This window comes from Benincasa hispida, chromosome 5 (assembly GCF_009727055.1).
Source record: "Benincasa hispida cultivar B227 chromosome 5, ASM972705v1, whole genome shotgun sequence".
Classification (NCBI taxonomy): domain Eukaryota; kingdom Viridiplantae; phylum Streptophyta; class Magnoliopsida; order Cucurbitales; family Cucurbitaceae; genus Benincasa; species Benincasa hispida.
In genome coordinates, this window is record NC_052353.1 from 16,931,409 (window position 1) to 16,952,864 (window position 21,456).

Consider the following 21,456-nt stretch of genomic DNA (forward strand, 5'->3'; position numbering starts at 1 on the left):
AACGCAAGGGTGAGGTAGACGATCGTGTAGCAAATGAGCAGTGTTACACGATAAGGTAGACGATCGTCTAGTAAGTGAGTGGCGCTACACGATGAGGTAGACGATCGTGTAGGCGAGCACTGGATGATCGTGTAACAATGTGAGACGTTAAATGATAAGAAATTATGCGCTAGACGATCGGGCTATACGGTAGAAAAAGATACTACATGATCAGTGTAAGCACTAGACGATAAGCGTAAAAGCTGGATGATAGCACTAGACGATGGCGTTAAGCGTTAAACGATGCGCAGGTGCTAAGCGATGAACTATACAATGGCGCTACACGATGGGCGTGGGTGCTAGATGATAGCCGTGTTGCGTTAGACAATGAGTAGACTTGCTACATGATAGGCAGAATACTAAGCGATGGGTGCTACGCGATATACGCAGATGCAGGGCGATAACGCTAAACGATGAGCGGATGCGTTGGGCGATAAGGTGTCAGTGCTAAAGATGGTGGTAAACGATGGGCACGGTAGCTAAGCGATAGACTATGTGCGAGATCGTTGATAGCGAGATTGTTGAGAGTGAGATCACTTACTAAACGACTGAGCTACACGATGGGCCGTGGAGCTAAGCGATAGATGAAGGAACTAAGCGATGGAATGGTGTTGAGGCTTACGTTACGGAAGACTAATGAGCTCATTGAGACAAATGGCTATACTGAAAAAAATCTGAAATAGAGATAGTAGAAGCTGAACGAATAAATATTCATGCATGGTGAGTTTTATTCATGAAGAAGACACATCAAATAGGAGGTGGATGAAGTTGGGCGTTGATAGTGAGAGGAAAACGCCTGGATGTGATCAAAGGAGGAGGTGTCGAGTAAAGGAAAAAGGTAGGATGCTTATAAAAGGAGCAGAACGCTTCACTTTAACCCACAAACCATTTAAGTTCATAAGGTCACTAAGAAATGAGGAAGTAAGAGACATTCGTGCATCAAATGGAGGAAAAGAGGTACTGATCAGACGAAAGCCAGAACAGAGGTGCTGAAGGAATGTAGAGTGTACGGACCGATGCCTAGGCTAAATTTAAATGAGAAATTACTTTGGACTACTCTTGGAAATCAGGTCATTTTTTAACCAAAAGTTTTTAAATTGATCTTAGATTTGGTGCGAGGGCTGCCATAATGGAATTCTAACTCAAAGGCTGTCAAATCCAAGGAAAACCGAGAGGTGCTCACCATTGGAGAAATAGTCGGGCTAGGTGGAGTGAACTTGAGACTCCAAACTATCGCCAAGAAATTTCAAGGCGAAACTTTAAGGTAAACTAGTTGAGATATTTTCACACATTTTTGTAGAAAGAAATGTCTTGAGATAAGGCTCGAAAGTGTGGTTAATCTAAGCCTAAAATTAAAACTGAAATAGGGTTCAGTAGAAGAGTAAGGGAAACCAGGTGAACTGGGAGGAAAACGAAATCTCAGCAGGTCACTATGAGTGGTTTCTCCTTTTACTCTTTTAAGCATATTCTGAATTAATATGCTATGGTTATGAATAAATGCTTATGTTATGAAAGTAAATGAGGTTCAGATGGTTTGGGGGTCTATGGACCTAGCACCTGAACTTAAAATAAATCCTTACAGGATGGTAAGGGAACCAAGGAGTCTAGTTCCTGAGCCTATGGAAAGGAAAAACTTTGAATGGGATGGTCAGAGGGCCGACGGGCCTAGCTTCGGAGCCAATGAAGAGAACTATGTGCACATAGGTTAATGAATATTTTTAGATGTGAAATGTTAACTATCTACCGTATGTGTAGGTAGGTTTGTGAAAAGATTTTCATGGAATGATGGAGTTTTGCATTGGAACCTCGTGATATAATATTCATAAGCTGAAAAAGACTTACATGATTCCACTCACTGAGCTTTGTAAAGCCCATGGTTTGTTTTCCATGTTCTTCTCACAGGTAGCAGAAGAGTCCAAGTTGCAAATTTGGTCAAGGCCTGCCACAAGTTTAGAAATAGTACTATAAGAGTTTTGTAGTCGGGGTAGGGCTACATTAATGAATGTAATTCAAATTTGTAAACTAGTTTCCTAAACAAAGCATGTGTAACCATTTGTTCGATTAAGATTTTCCGCTGCAATAGTAAACTAGTAAGGTAATATCAATAGTTGTCATGAAAGAATAGCATCTGTTGACTTCATGGCTTCTATTAGGTAAAAATTGAAATCTGGGAGAGGGCTGTGACATTTTAATTCAAGAATTTATACAAATGGTAATTTAATTTCACATCTTACCTTTTAATTCCTTTATATACTTTGACCGTGCAATAAAGAGTTAAGGATGTTTGGTGAAAATTTTCATCTAGGATTTTTTAATTCTTTTTTGAGTTATCTATTTCCAGAGTGCTCTTTGTATGATTTTTTTTTTTTTTTTTTTTTTTTTTTTAGGTTTTGATTTTAAAAAGTGTATGTTTGTATAATTATTTATTATACAAAACATTACTTAAGCCAGTATTCATTATAGTCTTTTTAACATTTAATTTGATAGGTGAGGTTTAAAGATTTAAACTTCTGATCTCAAAGAACGTTTGTATACGTTAACTATCAAAACACTCACTTAAACGCGAAACCTTATAAACAAAGAATTACAAACTATTTGATATCAAATAGAAATCATATTGAAATAGATTGCAAGCAGAAACTGCTTAGTATTAAATGGGAATCAGATGATAATCGAACATCACTCTGATAGTACCGAAAATGTACAATCTTCCTCTTATTAATTCTACGTCATTACTATGTTTTAATGTGTTTATTTAGCATTTTTGTAGGTTTCAAGAGTATAAGAGGCCTAATAGCAATCAAAGTACATAGTATCAAATAATAATCAGATGTCAATCGGATAACAACCAATATCAAATAGCAATCAGACAATCAAACAATAATCAACATCATTGAACATTAGATGTAATCAAATAGCAATCAGATGGTAATCAAATGGCAAACAGATGCAATCACGCATTTTTTACTATGAGGACATTTTGGTCATCCAGGTATTTCAATTGGGTTGGACTTATTAATTTTGTCATTCTTGCAAACTTTAAATTGTTAGATTATGGGTTTAATTTTCATTTTTTAGTTTTTCCATTAGTGCAAGTGCCCCTAAATTTAATGTTAATGATCTCTCGACGAGATGAGGATCAATAAAGCTACAATATTTGACTAATAAAATTAAGAAAAAACTTAAATTTTTCTAGCGAATTTAAAAAATGAAAATATTAATATTTCTTTCAAAAACATCCTTTGAACGGTAGGACTTTCTTTCTTTTATCTATTTTTTTTTTGTTCTCTTTTTTCCTTTTCTTTATATGCTTTTACCCTTTTAATTGAAGAATTTATACTAGTGGTAATTTAATTTCACATCTTACCTTTAATTCCTTTACATACTTTGACCGTGCAGTAAATAGTTAAGGATGTTTGGTGAAATTTTTCATCTAGGATTTTATAATACTTTTTTGAGTCCTCGATTTCGCAACTCTGTATGATTTTTTTTTTTTTTTTTTAGCTTTTGATTTTAAAAAGTCTATGTTTGTATAATTTTTTATTATACAAAATATTACTACAGATAGTATTGATTATAGTTTCTTTAAACATTTAATTCGATAAGTGAGGTTTAAAGATATAAACTCCTGATCACAAAGAAGGTTTGTACACTTCAACTATCACAATACTCACTTAAACGCGAAACAAAGAATTACAAACTACTTGGTATTAAAAAGAAATCACATAAAAATTAAATGGCAAGCACAAATTGCTTAATGTGAAATAGCAATTACATGACAATCTAACATCACTCTAATAGCACCAAAAATGTACTATCTTCCTCTTCTTAATTCTACGTAATTATTAAGTTTTAATGTGTTTATTTGGTGTTTTTGTAGGTTTCAGGAGTATAAGAGGTAGAATAGCAATCAAAGTATATAGTATCAAATAATAATAAGATGTCAATCAGATAACAACCAATATCAAATAGCAATTAGACAGTCAAACAATAATCAACATCATTGACAGTTAGATGGTAATCAAATAGCAATGAGATGGTAAACAAATGCAATCATGCATTTTTTTACTGTGAGGGCATTTTTGTCATCCGAGCATTTCAATTGGATTGAGCTTGTTAATTTTGTCATTCCTTCAAACTTTAAATGGTTGAATTATGAGCTTAATTTTCATTATTTAGTTTTGTCATTAGTGCAAATGCCCCTAAATTTAATGTTAATTGTCTCTCAAAGAGATTAGGATCAATAAAGGTACAATATTTGACTAATAAAATTTTTAAAAAAAATTTAAATTTTTCTAACGAATTTAAAAAATGAAAATATTAATTTTTCTGTACAAAAAATCCTTTCGACAGTAGGGCTTTCTTTCTTTTATCCGTTTTTGGTCTTTTTTTTCCTTTTCTTTATAAGCTCTTACCCTTTTAATTGAAGAATTTATACTAATGGTAATTTAGTTTCACATCTTACCTTTTAATTCCTTTATATACTTTGACCGTTCAATAAATAGTTAAGGATGTTTGGCGAAAATTTTCATCTAGGATTTTATCATTGTTATTCGAGTTCTCGATTTCCTGTGTGCTCTTTGTATGATTTTTTTTTTTTTTTTTTAAGATTTTGGTTTTAAAAAGTCTATGTTTGTATAATTATTTATTATACAAAATATTAGTATTGATTATAGGTTTTTCGAAAATTTAATTGGATAAGTTAGGTTTAAAGGTTTAAACTTCTAATCTCAAAAAGCGTTTGTACACATCAACTATCACAATAGTCACTTAAACGCGAAACATTATACCCAAAGAATTACAAACTACTTGGTATCAAAGAGAAATCACATAGTAATTAGATGGCAAGCACAAACTGCTTAGTATTAAATAGCAGTCAGATGACAATCAAACATCGCTTTGATAGTACCGAAAATGTACAATCTTCCTCTTATTAATTCTACGTTATTACTATGTTTTAATGTGTTTATTTAGCATTTTGTAGGTTTCAGGAGTATACGAAGTAGAATAGCAATCAAAGTATATGGTATCAAATAATAATCATATGTCAATCGGATAACAACCAATATCAAATAGCAATCTGACAATCAAACAATAATCAACCTCATAACATTTTTTTTTTGTCATTTAAACTTAATTTTCTTCTCCGACAATCTTAATGGTTGCTTAGTTCTTGTGTACCTTTTGAACTTTTTTGTCCGTTTGTCTTTCATGATTCTGTATTTCGTCTAATATTTATCAACCAAATACAATATATTTTGTGTGACCAATGTTAAGAATACTCTCACAAATCAACATCTTGATATTGTTTGGTTGTTTTCTTTTGTTTTAACATTATCATGCGTCTATGTTTTTCTTATGAGATATTGTATTTTGTTCATGTTTATCAATCAAATAAAAGCATAAACAAAACAACCAAATTTATTTGTGTCGCATCAACTCTTTATTCAATTCTGTCGCATAGAATTTATACTTAAACAAAACACCAACCAAACTTATTTGTGTTTGCCACTGCAAAGGAGTTAAAAATTTACTGTCGCATAGTAACTTGGTAGTCCCTGTGTTCGACCTTAGACTTACCAGGAAACCTAGCAAGATTTATACTTGGGGTTTTACTAGGAAAACTTGCATGTGCAATGCATAAACCATCATCACAATTATACACCATTATTTCATCACATTCACAACGCATCAAGTTTTTGGTGCCGTTTCTAGGGACTACGGCAATACATATTGCGCTAACTGCAACTTTTTTATTTTCTTTGCAGCTTTCAACCTCTATGCACTGCCTCTCCTTTGGTAAGGGAAGAAGTGGGTGTCATATGGGCGAAGGACAAGCTCCTGAGCCCAATTACGACCCAGAGATTGAAAGAACATTCAGAAGAAGACGAAGAAACAACCGCCGACAACAATAAGAGAGAAATCTCAACATGGCGGAACAACTGGAAGATAGAGCAGCAAACACGAATAATAACATGGAAAACCCCATTCTTCTGGCGAACGACCGCAGTAGACCCATCCGGGACTATGCGTTGCCCAACCTCTATGATTTCTCCCCAGCAATCCTGAGGCCCACTCTGGGCGGATCGAGATTTGAGATAAAGCTGGTTGTGTTGCAGATGATTCAAATGACCGGACAGTTTGGTGGAAGGCGTGGCGAGGATCCGCACGCCTATCTCCGGAGTTTTATTGAAATATGTAATACTTTTGTGTTCCCAAACATCTCAGCTGAAGAAGTTTGACTAACATTGTTCCCATTTTCATTATGTGACCAAGAAAGGAAATGGGCCTATTCTCTCGAACCAGGGGAGATTACCTCGTGGGAATAAGTAGTAGAGAAGTTCATGGAGAAATACTTTCCCCTGACTGAGAACTCAAGAAGGAGGAAGTTGATTACAAATTTTGAACGGGATATTGACGAATCGCTCAGCGATGCCTGGACGAGTTTTAAGAGATTGGTGCAAGATTGTCCCCACAATGGCTTACCCGACTGTCTCCAAATGGAAATCTTTTATCACGGTTTGATCACTGCATCGCAGATGGCTGCCAATGCGGCAGCAGCTGGAGGTCTGCTTGACAAAACGTATAATGAGGCTAAAAATATCCTTGATCGCATTTCAAAGAATCACGAAGACTGGAGGGAAAGGGATCAACGACTTAAAATTCGAGAAGGTGACGTAAACAATAGGGCCATCACATCCCTACAAAATAAAATGAATGCGATGATGAATCTGATACAAGGCATCGCAATCAATAGCCCGGGAATGCAAAGAGGGCAGGTCAACGCAATCGAGCAGATAAGTAGAAGTTATGCCGCTTGCAGAGAAGCCCATCCAATGGAAGAATGTCCGAGGAACCCGTAGTCTGTTTACTTCGTAAAGAACAATCCTTTCTCTAACACTTACAACCTCGGTTGGAGAAACCACCCTAACTTCACGTGGAAAAATCAACAATAGAGTTATCAACCGACAGTGCAAAAAGAAGGGCCGCAAGGATTTTTTCCATGAACAAATGGTCAATCGCAAAATCAAGCCAGCAGCTCACAAGCGCCACCATCTTCATCTCTGGAGAGCCTATTAAAGCAGTATATTGAGAAGAATGAAACAATACTCCAGAATCAGGTGAGTTCAATCTGCAATCTCGAAATCCAAATAGGACAGATTGGGGCGAGCTCAAAAATAAACTGCAAGAGGCGTTGCCGAGTTCAACTAATCTCCCTCGCAACCCGGGGAACACGAGAAAGGAGCAATGTCAAGTTGTGACTTTGCGAAGCGGAAAAACAGTAGTGGAAGAGAAGAAGGAGCCAAGTAGGACTAATCTAGTTGCGATGGAACCCCAGACGCCGTTGACTCAAGATGAACCAGAAGAAAATGAGACGATGGAACCAGAAGTTTCATCCACTTCTAAGCCTATGGAATAAGGAACCGTGAAGGTACAACTGCCACCATTCCCTTAGAGATTTAAGAAGAAGAAAAATGATGAACTGCAGTGTCATCACTTCATGGATATGTTAAAACAACTACATATCAACATCCCTTTCACTGAAGCGATTGAACAAATGCCAAAGTATGCTAAGTTTTTGAAGGACATGGTGACAAAGAAAAGGAGCACATGAAAGTTTGCAGCGGTGGTGTTAACGCAAAAGTCAAACACCATTATTCCACCGAAAATGCGCGACCTCGGAAGTTTCACGATACCCTGCTCAATTGGTGGGATATATATTGGTCAAGCGCTTTGCGATCTTGGGGCCAACATAAACTTAATGCCTCTTTCAATTTTCAAACAATTGAATTTGGGGCAACTGGCGCCTACAACAGTGACTCTCCAGCTGGCAGACAGGTCTCTTGTTCATCCAGAGGGGAAGGTGAAGGATGTCCTGGTCTCAATTGACAAATTTATTTTACTGGCAGAATTCATCATTCTCGATTACGAAGCAGACAAGGATGTACCCATCATATTGGGACGACCATTTTTATCCTGGGCGCACTCAAATTGATGTGTACAAGGGAAAGATCATGTTGAGGTGAATGGAAGGAAGCTCAGGTTTGACATTATTAAAGCCATGAAGTATCCAGAAGAAGAAGACCTATCAAATTCCAACAATGACCCTAGTTATAATGAAAAAGAAGAGTCCGAAGAAGAAAATGAAAGAGAGGATGCGACCGCATCCGTAGCAACCTGCAATGCGATCATGGAAACGACAAACCAAGAAGAAAAATTGACGTTGAATGAAGAGAGAAAAGCACAACAACCATCCTTGCAACAACCACCTACCGTGGAATTAAAAACCTTGCCAAGCCACCTGAAGTATGTTTTCTTAGGGCAAAATGAAACTTTTCCAGTGATAATTTCCTATGCGCTTCAAGAAGAACAACAAAATGCACTGCTTAGCATCTTGAAGAAGTATATAAAAGCAATAGGGTGGACGCTAGCAGACATAAGAGGAATCAGCCCCGCATATTGCATGCACAGGATACGTTTCGAAGGAAACCAAAAAGGGTCTATAGAGCTTCAATGCAGATTAAACCTTGCGATGAAAGAGGTTTTGAAAAAGGAGATAACTAAATGGTTGGATGCAGGCATTATTTATCCAATTTTTGATAGCACGTGGGTCAGCCCCGTGCAATGTGTGCCCAAGAAGAGAGGAATGACGGTGCAAACAATGAATTAATACTAATGAGAACCGTCACTGGCTGTGAATCTGCATGGACTACCGCAAACTCAATGCGGTGACGAAGAAGGATCATTTCCCCTGCCTTTTATTGAACAGATGCTAGACCGCCTAGCAAGAAATGATTACTTCTACTTTTTGGACGGGTATGTAGGCTACAACCAAATAATGATTGCTTCTGAAGACCAAGAGAAAACCACATTCACCTGCCCCTACGAAACATTTTCTTTTTGCCGAATGTCGTTCAGATTATGCAATGCGCCGAACATGTTCCAGAGGTGCATGATGGCCATCTTCTATGAGTACCTTGAAGATTCAGTGGAAATTTTTATGTACGAATTCTCGGTTTACAGGCAAACATATGAAGTCTGTCTAAAGAATTTAGAGAAGATACTAAGGAGATGTGAAAAGACAAATCTTGTGCTGAACTAGGAGAAGTGCCACTTCATGGTGAATGAAGGTATTGTGCTCAGGCACAAAGTCTCCAAGGAAGGGCTGAAGGTGGATAAGATGAAGATTGAGGCCATTGAAAAGCTCCCACCACCAGCAAATGTGAAGGATGTTAGGAGTTTCCTGGGACATGCAGGATTTTATCGACGTTTTTTGAAGGACTTTTCAAAGATTACTCGACCATTGAGTCCGTTACTAGAGGCCGATAGAACGTTTGACATTGATACACAATGCCTCAATGCATTCAAGATACTGAAGAACGCATTGTAACTGAACCTGTGTTGATCGCATCGGACTGGACAAAGCCATTTGAGTTTATGTGCGACGCTAGCGGTTATGCGATGGGGGCGGTGCTAGCACAAAAGAAGAAAATAATGCTACACCCCATCATATATCTGAGTAGAACCTTGAACCCTACCGAAACGTATTACACTACCACTGAAAAAGAACTTCTTCGATGATCTTTGCGCTGGAGAAATTTGGAGCTTACTTGCTGGGATCCAAAGTGATCGTTCACACCGACCACTTAGCAATCAAATATTTAATGACAAAGAAAGATGCGAAGCCGAGGTTAATACGATGGGTTCTTCTCCTTCAAGAATTCAACATGGAAATCATTGATCGCAAGGGACGGAGAACCAAGTTGCGGACCACCTATCAAGATTAGAAAATCTGGAAGTCGACCGCAACCAATCAGAGGTGAACGCAACCTTCCCAGATGAGTAGCTGTTCAAAATTGAAGAGTTACCATGGTACGCAGACGTGGTCAATTATCTGGTCTGTGAACAATTTTCGGAGAATTACACAGCCCACCAAAAAAGGTGGCTTATGCACGAATATAAATCCTATTATTGGGACGAGCCAAATCTTTACAAGAGGGGGTCAGACCAGATCTTGCGCCTATGTGTACTAGAGGCTACTCACCAGCACATACTATCCCAATGCCATGACTCACCGTATGGTGGACATTTTGGAGGTCAACGTACAGCAGAAAAGGTGTTACAAAGTGGATATTTTTGGCCAACTCTATTCAAGGACTCAAGAGACTATTCAATGAAATGTGACAGGTGCCAATGCACGGGAAACATTTAATGGAAGAATGTGATGCCAATGAACATTATCTTAGAATTGGAGCTATTCGACGTATGAGGCATAGACTTCATGGGACCATTTCCACCATCAAATGGTCACAAATACATTCTCTTGGCCGTCGATTATGTTTCCAAATGGGTTGAAGCGATATCGTGCATCGCAAGCTATGTGGCGATAGTCTCCAAGTTCTTGCGGAAAAATATCTTCACTTGTTTTGGCACCCCACGTGCCATAATAAGTGGTTAAGGCTCCCACTTTGTCAATACAATCATCAACAAATTTCTTCTCAAATATAATATCCACCATAAAGTCGCCACCGCATACTATCCACAGACAAATGCCCAAGCTGAGGTGTCCAATAGGGAAATCAAGCTGATCCTAGAGAAGGTGGTGAAGCTTTCATGCAAAGATTGGGCCATGAAGCTGGACGATGCCTTGTGGGCATATAGGACCTCCTATAAAACACCTATAGGCATGTCCCCGTATGCGCTGGTGTTTGGGAAGGCATGCCACTTGGCGCTTGAATTGGAACACAAAGCACTGTGGGCAATGAAAAAGCTCAATTTTGATTTGAAGACCGCAGGGGAGGCAAAAAAACTTTAGTTGGTCGAGCTAGATGAATGGAGAATTCAAGCATATGAAAATTCCAAGCTTTATAAGGAACACACAAAACGTTGGCATGAAAAACGCATATGCGAAAAGAATCTCCAGGTTGGATAAAAGATCTTGTTATATAATTCTCGGCTACGAATTTTTCCCGAAAAATTAAAGTCACGTTGGTCCGGACCATTTATAATCTAAGAGGTATTCCCACATGGTGCACTTTAGTTAACCAATGAAGAAGGGACCAACGCATTTAAGGTCAACGAGCAAAGATTCAAGATGTATCACGGACGAGACTTGCATCGCGAGAAAACCTCCGTGGACCTGAGGAATTCCTGACTGAAGAAGAAATGAGAAGTCCCTGCGATAGTATGTGATACAAACTCAACAGGGACGCAATTCTTTTGAAGAATCCCTTATCTTTATTTCATGAACTTACTCTACCCTTTTTTTCATACAACACCACTATTCAAAAAAAAAAAAAAATTTACCATATTTTTTACCGTCTTGATTTTTTAGCAACGATCCAGGTAAACGATTGCGGTGGAGCTACGCGATAACCGAAAAACAATACTAGTTCGTTCAGCCTATTGCAATCGAAGAAATCAGCTCGCTGTAAAGCAAGATGTGATCATAGATGATGCGGGCAACAGAGTAAATTTTGGGATTGTATCTTTCTTTGACTTTGTTTATTCAAAATTTTGAACTCTCGCATCTCATTCTTAACATGGATAATTTTATCACCGCATCCTCTTTAGCTGGAACAATCATTTAATGATTGATTACTTTCATTAGTCATCGTATGTTTTTCCGCACCAATTATGATTTCAATGATGAAATGCATGCCTTTATTTCTCATCGCATGTACTAGAATCAACTTAATTTCAGGATAGTCAATTCATGAAACATTTCTAAAAGTTAGTGGTCCACTAGTTTTCTTTCAAAATAATTTTTACGAAACTTCCTAAGAGCATCACATGAGTCATTTCAGTCTATCAGCAATGAGGACATTGCTGCGTTTAAATTTGGGGGTGCTAGTACTTATTTTCAACCATGCTACTTTTAGACATTTAAAAAAATTAAAAAGAATCATAACATTGAGGTCGGATCCTACTCGTAGTTGGATGTCCACATGACCTCTGTGGGGGCAAGCCAAAATGAAGGTAGGAATCGTGATCAACGCATAAATCAAGTGATCGCAACTCCACTGCCAAATGGACATAAGTTTAGACTGAGAAAGAGCGCTTTGCTTGAAGTTGGATGCTCGAATGACACTCGTGGGGGCAAGCTAAAACGAAGGCAAGGAACTTGGATCAGCGCAAGGTCACAAAAAGAATATCTAAACCGCGCAAGGATAAAAATCATTTGGAAACACCCCGGTTGGAAAGAGTTTTGAAATAAATCATGCGATGTCCTGGAAACAAGTAAAGTCTTTTTGAAGGTTAAACTTGCAGTCCCTAAGTTTTTGAAATATTTTTGGAAGAGACCGGGATAGAAATTAAGAAGATTTTGGTTCATAAAATTTGAATAAGCCAACTGGAGAAATCTAGGTAAGGAAGAGGCGGCAAGCTCTCTAAAGAGAATATTTAGTTTATGCTTAAGGACAAGCATGGTTTTTAATTTGGGGGTGTGATAGTGGGCAGAAATGCACGTTATTACAGTGCAAATAAGTAAAACAATGAGGGAATGCGACGGTAAAAATATACAAAATCATGTCCAAAAGCGTTCAACTAAGAATATTGCGATCGCATGCGCTCATTGCATAAAAGCAACTAAGTTACTTATTTTGTGCAGGAAAAATGCATTGGTGCAAAGCAAATTGCGGTCCAAGGAATTCGGTGTCGCGTGCATTAAAAGATTGCGACTGCAAAGCCATGCGATCATATGTGCTCACGAGAATTTGCTCAAGAAGGTGGCCGCATAAAGACGATGCATCAAGGTGAAATCATAATAAATCATGATGGCACAGAAAGCTGACGACGCTCGAATCCGAATATAGTTGACAAGCCGTTAACGAAACACTATAACAAGTACATTCAACTTTTTGTTGACCATTAATCGACGCATTAGATAGAAGATTTAATGACCTCCCATCATTGCAATCATTAGAGAGAAAAGCTTCTTCACCTTGAGCTCTATAAATACCAAAGACCACCATCAGTAAAGGGGTTCGACACAGTTCACCATATATAGAAGATAGATCATATACAAATAGATAGCTGTTAGTTTGTAGTTATTCAGATACTTAGAAAGCAGAGGCGAGCAAAGAGAAAAAGACACCGAGAGATCATTCTTGGTTAGCTCGAAAGACTGCCGAGAAGCGCTGTAAAAGGAGAGAGGGTCGGCATTTGTGAAAGCAAGGATATTCTTCTGGACAGAGTAGAGCAAAAAGACAGTGTAAAAGCCACGGGAAGCAAGACATTGCTACCGGGCTTCTTATCCTTACTTTCCATTGTTGTTTTGTATCATGACTTTATTTATAAAATGGAAGTCTCATCTCAACATCCATTCAATCTTTTCACATTTCGCATGAGTAGCTAAATTTTCGAATGGGTTGAGAAGTACTCAGCTAGCATGACCTAAGATCTTCACTTTATGCGATCTCTTGTCTTATGTATGCGTCAGTCACCTTTTAGAGATACTTGAGAGAGTAGTCTAAAAAAATAACCTAGACTTGAGAGAGTCAGGTTAGAATCTAGGCTTGAGAGAGTCAGATTAGAACCGTATAAGCAAGAAATAGAAACTTAGACATAAGTTCTGTTTGCTGTTATGCATCACATGCACCCTAGAAATAGGTTATGATAGTATGCGGTCACCGTGTGTATGTGTGTATCATTCATCATCGCATAGACAAGAGTAGAGGCTTAAGAATAAGTCCTATCGACATTTTTGTATACATCGCATGCATCCTATAAATAGGAACTATAGCATTTGCATTGAGAGATGACATGTTGTTGTGTGTGTGTAGCATGATCGCATAACTTGAACGCAATCTTAGGAAGTGTTAGCTAAATCCCTTCTCAACCCGTTCTCTGCATACTCATTGTAACTTTCGCTGTCATCAACTCTTTACTCAATTCCGTCGCATAAAATTTATACTTAAACAAAACACCAACCAAACTTATTTGTTTTTTCAACTACAAAGGAGTTAAAAATTTACTATCGCATAGTAACTTAGTAGTCCCTGTGTTCGACCTTGGACTTACCAGGAAACCTAGCAAGATTTATACTATGGTTTTACTAGGAAAAGTTACATTTGCAACACATAAACTATCATCGCAATTATACACCATTATTTCATCACATTCACAACGCATCACCAGTTCAATAAACCTCCATTTCAGGGGTAGGACCGGGTTGATAGCTAGGGACATAGGGTGCAAGATGAAATTCACTTCTACCCACTTTTAGGGATTGTAGAAGGTTGTTCCATGAAGTGTTGAGTCCGGGTCTGGAATAAGGGGCCCCACCCTCTCACTGGCCCGAGAGGGTCTCGGTTTGTTTATCGGATCACAAACCAGGTTTTCATTAGAGGATCAGTGGGACTTAAGAAACAAGAGGTAATGTCAGGGGTAAAATAACCATTTGACCCAGCCGTTATTACGAACAATCTGTGAAGGGTTAACTTACAAATCATGGTTATATCGAGTGGACATAATATTGTCAGGATTGGTATCCTAATTCTCATGGAGTGTGTTTGTTTTTATTTATACACACTGTTAAGAATAAAATAAGAGTTATTTTATCTGGCATTTACTCATATCCAATAAACAAAGCTCCATAGATATTGTATGTAAACTTAAGCATGTATATGAGATATACAAGTGGGTCATGCCTTAAGTGTAACCTAAATAGGTCTGTAGTATAAAGATTAAGGAGGGATTCTTGATCCTTGTGACACTACGTATACGATCCACTTTGTAGAGGTTTGCAAGTGTTGTGAACTACTACAGATGGTGGATCCTGACCATTCATGTGGAGACATGCGAGCGGGGGTGTCCTATACAAAGAGTTTGTATAAGATTGGACCACGAGATTACTAGTCTCTATATATAACACCATTGATACTAGAGATTTACATCTCACCTAAACGATCATAGGTGACATACCTCAATCTTGAGTTTTTTGGGAACTCCTGCTTTTAAGGGTGGTCATTTGATTAGTATGGGTGAGAGTGGCCAGATTTCCAACTTAACATGCCTATCTTTTTGGGAACTTGTCTGATTTGGGAGCTGGGAACTTAGTTACACAAGATGGAATTCGCTCCTTCCCCAAAGCAGGGGTACGTAGATAGATTGCTCCCTTAAGGGCTGCTTCTGAGGCTTGAACATAGTGGCCACAACTTCTCTTTGGAATAGAGGACTCAGTCATAGTAGGACTATGACCTATGTTCATTAGAGGAATCAGTGGTACTTAAGGAGTTAGATGTAACTACATGGGCATAACGGTTATTGTCCCAGCTGTACTTATGAGCGATTTGTGAAGGGTTATCGCACTGTTAATTAGTTCAATTGTCGGTCTTTAGTGGAGTGCCTGGAAGTTTATAGATGGTGGATCCAATTACTAAAGTGTTTAGTTAGTTATTCATGTACCGTTGGAGCTTCGAGCTACAGGTTCATAAGGTCCCATTGGTATCTCAATGGATTCAAGCTAAGAATCAGTTCTTGGTGTTGATTTGAAATGTTCAAATTGACAAGAGGTAATTCGATTATATATGATATGATGATCAGTGTGGTATATGAGATACATCAAGTGGAGAGTTAATGTAAATGAGATTTACATTAAGTACCGTGAAATAGAAAAAGAGCTATGGTTTATATGTTTCATGAGATGGAATATTAAAACTATATGTTATAAATATAGTATGGAAAGTTAGTTATCATATATATTTATAATAATATTAATTATTGGATAATTATCTCTTTTTCTCCAATAACCAATTGAGTGGGAGGTTATTGATAGTTTCATGGTAATCGTGAGATAAAAGGAAAAATGTTTTCCTAAATTTAGTAGTTGTTGTTTGGAGATTTCCATTCGCGAAGATTAGTCAAGGCAGCTGTCAAATAAATTAGATTTGCTAAACGACAGCTCAGAGAGACTAGACGAACGTGGAGTGTTTCTATACGATAGACACTAAGCTGGACCATTAGCTAAACGATCGTGTAGCTTCTGTTAAATGATCGCATAGCTTTTGTTAAACGATTGGGCATCGTCTATATGATAGACTCTGATATCTCCCACTTGCTCAATCGTTTACACGATTGTTCTCCTCCGGTTTCTTCCTTTAACCAAGTCCACACAGAGCACACACTTTTGGATTCTCACACTGAGAATACCAAGGTAGCCATTGTGGTGGTGTCGTACTCAATTTGACATTGTCGAGGTTCTGTGGAGGCCGTTCGTTGTGTACGTGATCTGGGTGATTGTTGTGTTCGTGGTCATTGTGATCATGCAGTGTTGCGGTTGTGGTGTACGAGCATTCGTGTATTACCATCTTGCTGTGAATGAGCATTCGTGATCAAGGATGTTAAAGATGAGTCTTCAAACGTATATTAATTCTATCCCTTGATCTTTAGAAAAACTTGCTGTAATTTGGGTTTTGCGCATAGCCTGCTAGTTTCTATTTCTTGATTGTAATTGTTAATGTTCATATATGAATGAAATTCGGAATGATCCTTCCGCTGCTCATGAAAATCCTCATGTTCGATTTCCTTCAAATATATCTATATTGAGGGGAGTGCAACTCTGGCCGTTAGTGGAGTGACCTAATAGTTAACGAATGAGGGTTAATTCGGTGCAAAGAGTTTAGTCAAGTAATCTTGGATCATGGGAGCCCATGATTTGTAGGTCCACAGGGTCCCTTATTAGCTCACAAATGGATTAGCCTTAGAGTAGCGTGATAAGTTAATTTGAAACGTTCAAATCAGAATTATGGAATTAATAATTATATGTGATATAATTAATTTTGGAATTACACGGAATTAGAGAATTCATTAATATTTAAATATGATTTAAATATTAAATTCATGAATAGGATTCGTGATTGTGGAATTAGTGTTAGATTAATTTAATATTTGATATTAAATTAATTAGAATTAGTTAAATTGTTTAATTACTTAATTATTATTTATTTTATTAGAAAATTAATTATTTAATTAATTTTGTAAATTTAATAAAGATTTAATTTTTGAAAAATTTATTTTGGAAATCAATTTAGAAATAAAAAAATTGAAAAAGGATGAAAAATGGAAAATCCCAAAAGTGAGATTTCTCGACTTTCAACTTAGTAGCTCACACATTATCCACCATTGTATTGAGTCAAATTTCCAAGTATGAGGTGCAATTCATGTAGCAATCCTCGTTGCATGATAGTCTTGCAATAAATTGAGAAGATTGAAGTGGAAATTGGACATGCATTTGTGATAGTTTTTGTTGAAAAACTTGAGGTTGAAGAAGGTCTTCTTCCATGGTGTAGTGACTTCTTCTCCAAATTCCCTTAATCCAAGCTTATTTTGAGTCCCACAACTCAATCTAAGGCACCAAGAGGATAGTAGGGAAGGTTTTGAGGTGGTTCACAATTAGATTTTGAGGTGATTTACAGCTGTAATCAAGATTTAAGTGTTTCTTCAAAGGTATGTTATGAAACCCTCTTATTAGTATATGAGCATACTTAATTTAAAGCCAAAATTAATGAATTAGAATGCTTAATGATTCGTTTTCTTCCGCTGTGTGTCTTCTAACTCTAACAAGTAGATCGATCCATCACATGTCTTTTGTATTTACAGCTAGGTCAAAATTACCATTTTACCCCTGTAAATACATATTACTCCTTAAGATCCCATCGAACCTTATAGAACAATTGGTTTATAGTCCAACTTATAAACCATGTCTCTCTCGACCACGAAAGGGTGGGGCCCCTTTGTTCAACACCAAGAATCAATACTTAAGGGAATAACCTATCTGCTAACCCTAAAACTGGTAGGAGTGAATTCCATCATGTAAGACTGTGTCCTCAGCTATCTATTTGGTCTTATCCCTAAAATGAGAGGCTTGTTGAGTAGTTTGTTGAACTACTCTCATCTATGTAGAGCAAAGGATAATCTCGAATAAACAAGAGTTCATAGTTAGCTTAAGATTAAGATCGAGGTACCCTAGGTCATTGAATTGAAATAGTCAGTTTTAACAGTAAACGGTTGTTATAAAAAAAAATTGATTATTTTGTGGTATGGTCTTATGCAAAACTCTTTTGCATAGGATGCCTCTACTGACATGTTTGCACATGAACAATATTAGTATCACGTCGTTTTTATCATTATACAAAGTAGGCCGCATCCATAGTGTCCCTAGGACGAGGTACCCAATCTCATCCCTATACTTATAGACCTTGTTTACTATATACTATAACTTGATCATCTTGTATGTCTATACATAAAGTCACAGTATTCATATTATAGCCATGGATTCATTTATTGAATTTTATTACATAATGCAATTTCAATAACACTTTTACTGAACAAATGATTAAATAATACTTTTAGTGATAAATATAATATGTTTCCATGATTACGAACTGCGAGTTTCAGGACATTCCCAACACTATACACCCTTGACATTTTCCCACTTGCCTTAGATTTATGAAGCTCGTAATCCCAATCGTATCAGGTGACTCTCAAACACTTTAGCCATGAGGGCCTTCATCAATGGATCAGTAAGATTATCTTCAGAGGCTATTTTTATGACTATCATGTCTTCTTTGTGTACTATCTCCCTGATGAGATGGTTGATAACAGGCAAAAATGCACGTTATTACAGTGCTAAGTTATTGAACAATGAGGGTTTGCGTTGATAAAATATGTTAGATTGCGTCCAAAAAGCATTAAGTTCATAACATTGCGGTCGCATACGTTCATCGCATAAAAACAGTTTGGTATTTTTATGCAGAAGATACGTTGACGCAAGGCAGAACGCGCGATCAAAATAAATAAACGGATGAGCGCAGCGTTACCGCAAGGCTTTGCGGTGATTTTTGCTCGCAAACATCTCTCAAGAAGGATTGCCGCATAGAGCTGGCGCAACTTGGTGGGCGCATCTGGGTGAAAAGCATAATTAATCACGATGGGACAGAAAGTTGATGATGGTCGAGTCCGAATTAAGTTGACAAGTCGCTAATGATAACAAGTACACTCATCTTTTCGGTGACAAATATTCGGCACATCAGTCAGAGAATTAAAGTCATCCCATCTGTGTAATCATAAGAGAGAAGCCACCTTTCACCCCGAAGCTCTAGAAATACCGAAGGCAACCTTCAGAAAAGGAGTTCGGATAGTTAGAGAAATTTTCCCTTAGAGAGAATAGCCTTGTTCTTAGTTTTTCTTTTAGTTTAAGGTGGAGCAAGAGAAAGGAAGAGACGCTGGAAGATTGCTCAGGGCAACTCGAGATAGAACCTGGAGGCGTGGAAAAGCAAAGAGTGGGCCGACTCTCGCGAGAGCGAGACTATCTTTTGAACAGAGTAGAAAAGACGGTGTAAAAGCCTTGGGAAGCAAGAGATTGGTACTAGGCTCTTTATTCTCATCTTGCGTTGTTATTTTGTATTTCAACTCTATATCTATACAGTGGAATTTCTTTATCTACAAAAAAAAAAAAAAACAATCGTGCTAAATGATTACGGTGAAGCGATTTTGTTAATTTTTTTTTTTTAATATTTGACCCTCTCGATGTTTTTCTTGCAAACGATTGAGGCGAACAATTGCGGAGGTGCTACAGATAGACGAAACTACTTTATTCCATCACCGCAGTCCAAAAGAAAAAGATCGCCGCAAAGCAGGAAGCTTCAACAAACAATACGGGCGATAGCGCAAATTTGGGGGTTGTATTCTTCCTTGACTTTATTCCAAATTCTGCACTATCGCATCGCATTTTAATTTTGAAAGTTTTATCATTGCATTCACTTTGATTACCGCAATCATTTAACATTGATGAATTTAGTAAGTCACCACATGCTGTCTCTTTGCCAATTATGATTTCAATGATGAAACACATGCTTCTATTTTTTTCATATATACTAGAGTCAATTTAATCTTAGAAAAGTCACCTCATGAATTATTTCTAGAAGTTAGTGGTCTCCTAGCTTTCTTTCAAATTGACTCTTTACGTAGCTTCCTAAGAACATCGCATGACTTCTTTCAATCTTTTGGCAATGAGGACATTGCCGCATTTTAAATTTGAGGTGAGGTATTTACTTTCGACCTTGGTATTTTTAGCGCTAAAAAAAAGGGGGGGAGGGAGGAAAATTTTGAGAATAACAATTCCACTGTCAACGCAATGAGGAAACCCATGTTGATAAGAGTTAAGTTGTGAAGGGCACTTACCCGTAGTTGGATGTCTGCATGACACACATGGGGGCAAGCCAAAACGAAAGTAAATCGCCAGGATCAACACATATATAAATGACTGCAACTCTGCTGCCAAGTAGGTATGAATTTAGTCTGAGGAAGAGCGCCTTGCTTGTTATTGGATGTCCGCATGACACACATGGGGGCAAGCCAAAACGAAGGCGAGACACTTGGATCAACGCAAGATTAGAAAAAAAATAATAATGTAAAAAAATATGCAAGGATAAAAATCATTTGACACCCTAGTGAAAAAGTTTTTTCGAAATATATCATGCGATGTCCTGGAATCTAGTAAAGTCCTTTTTGAAGGTTAAACTTTCGGTCCCTAGGTCTTAGAAATATTTTAAGAGGAGACTCGAATAAGAATTAAGGAAATTTTGGTGTATAGGATTTGAATGAAGTATCCTTGAGAAATTTAGGAAAAGAGATTGTGGTCGACTTTCTAAAGAAAATCTTTAGCTTATGCTTGAGGACAAGCATTGTTTAAATTTGGGGGTGTGACAACAGGCAGAAATGCACGTTATTACAATGCTAAGTTATAGAACAATGAAGGTTTGCGTTGATAAAATATATTAGATTGCGTCCAAAAAGCATTAAGTTCATAACATTGCGGTCACATGCGTTCATCGCATAAAAACAGTTAACTTTGGTATTTTTATGCAGAATATGTGTTGACGCAAGGTGGAAAGCGCGATCACAAGAAATCAACGGACGAGCGCAGCATTACCGCAAGGCTTTGCGGTGATTTATGCTCGCAAACATCTGCTCAAGAAGGATTGCCGCATAAAGCTGGCACAACTTGGTGGGCGCATCTGGGTGAAAAGCATAATTAATCACGATGGGACAGAAAGTTGATGACGGTCAAGTCCAAATTAAGTTGACAAGTCGCTAACGATAACAAGTACATTCAGCTTTTTGATGACAAATATTCGTCGTATCAGTCAGAGAATTAAAGTCATCCCATCTGTGCAATCATAAGAGAGAAGCAGCCTTTCACCACAAAGCTCTATAAATACCGAAGGCAACCTTCAGAAAGGAGTTCGGATAGTTAGAGAAATTTTCCCTTAGAGAGAATAGCCTTGTTCTTAGTTTTTCTTTTATTTTAAGGCGGAGGGAGAGAAAGGAAGAGATGCTGAAAGATTGCTCAGGGCAACTCGAGAGAGAACCCGGAGTCGTGGAAAAGTAGACAGCGAGCCGACTCTCGCGAGG

The 21,456-nt window shown here is 37.6% G+C and overlaps 1 non-coding gene across 1 annotated transcript; it reads right to left on the reverse strand.

Annotated features, from left to right (window-relative positions):
* Window positions 1-6,416: 6,416 nt before the first annotated feature.
* LOC120078849 lies at window positions 6,417-6,523 on the reverse strand. The gene has a single exon (XR_005482129.1). It is a non-coding gene; the product is annotated as a small nucleolar RNA R71 (small nucleolar RNA).
* Window positions 6,524-21,456: the final 14,933 nt, after the last annotated feature.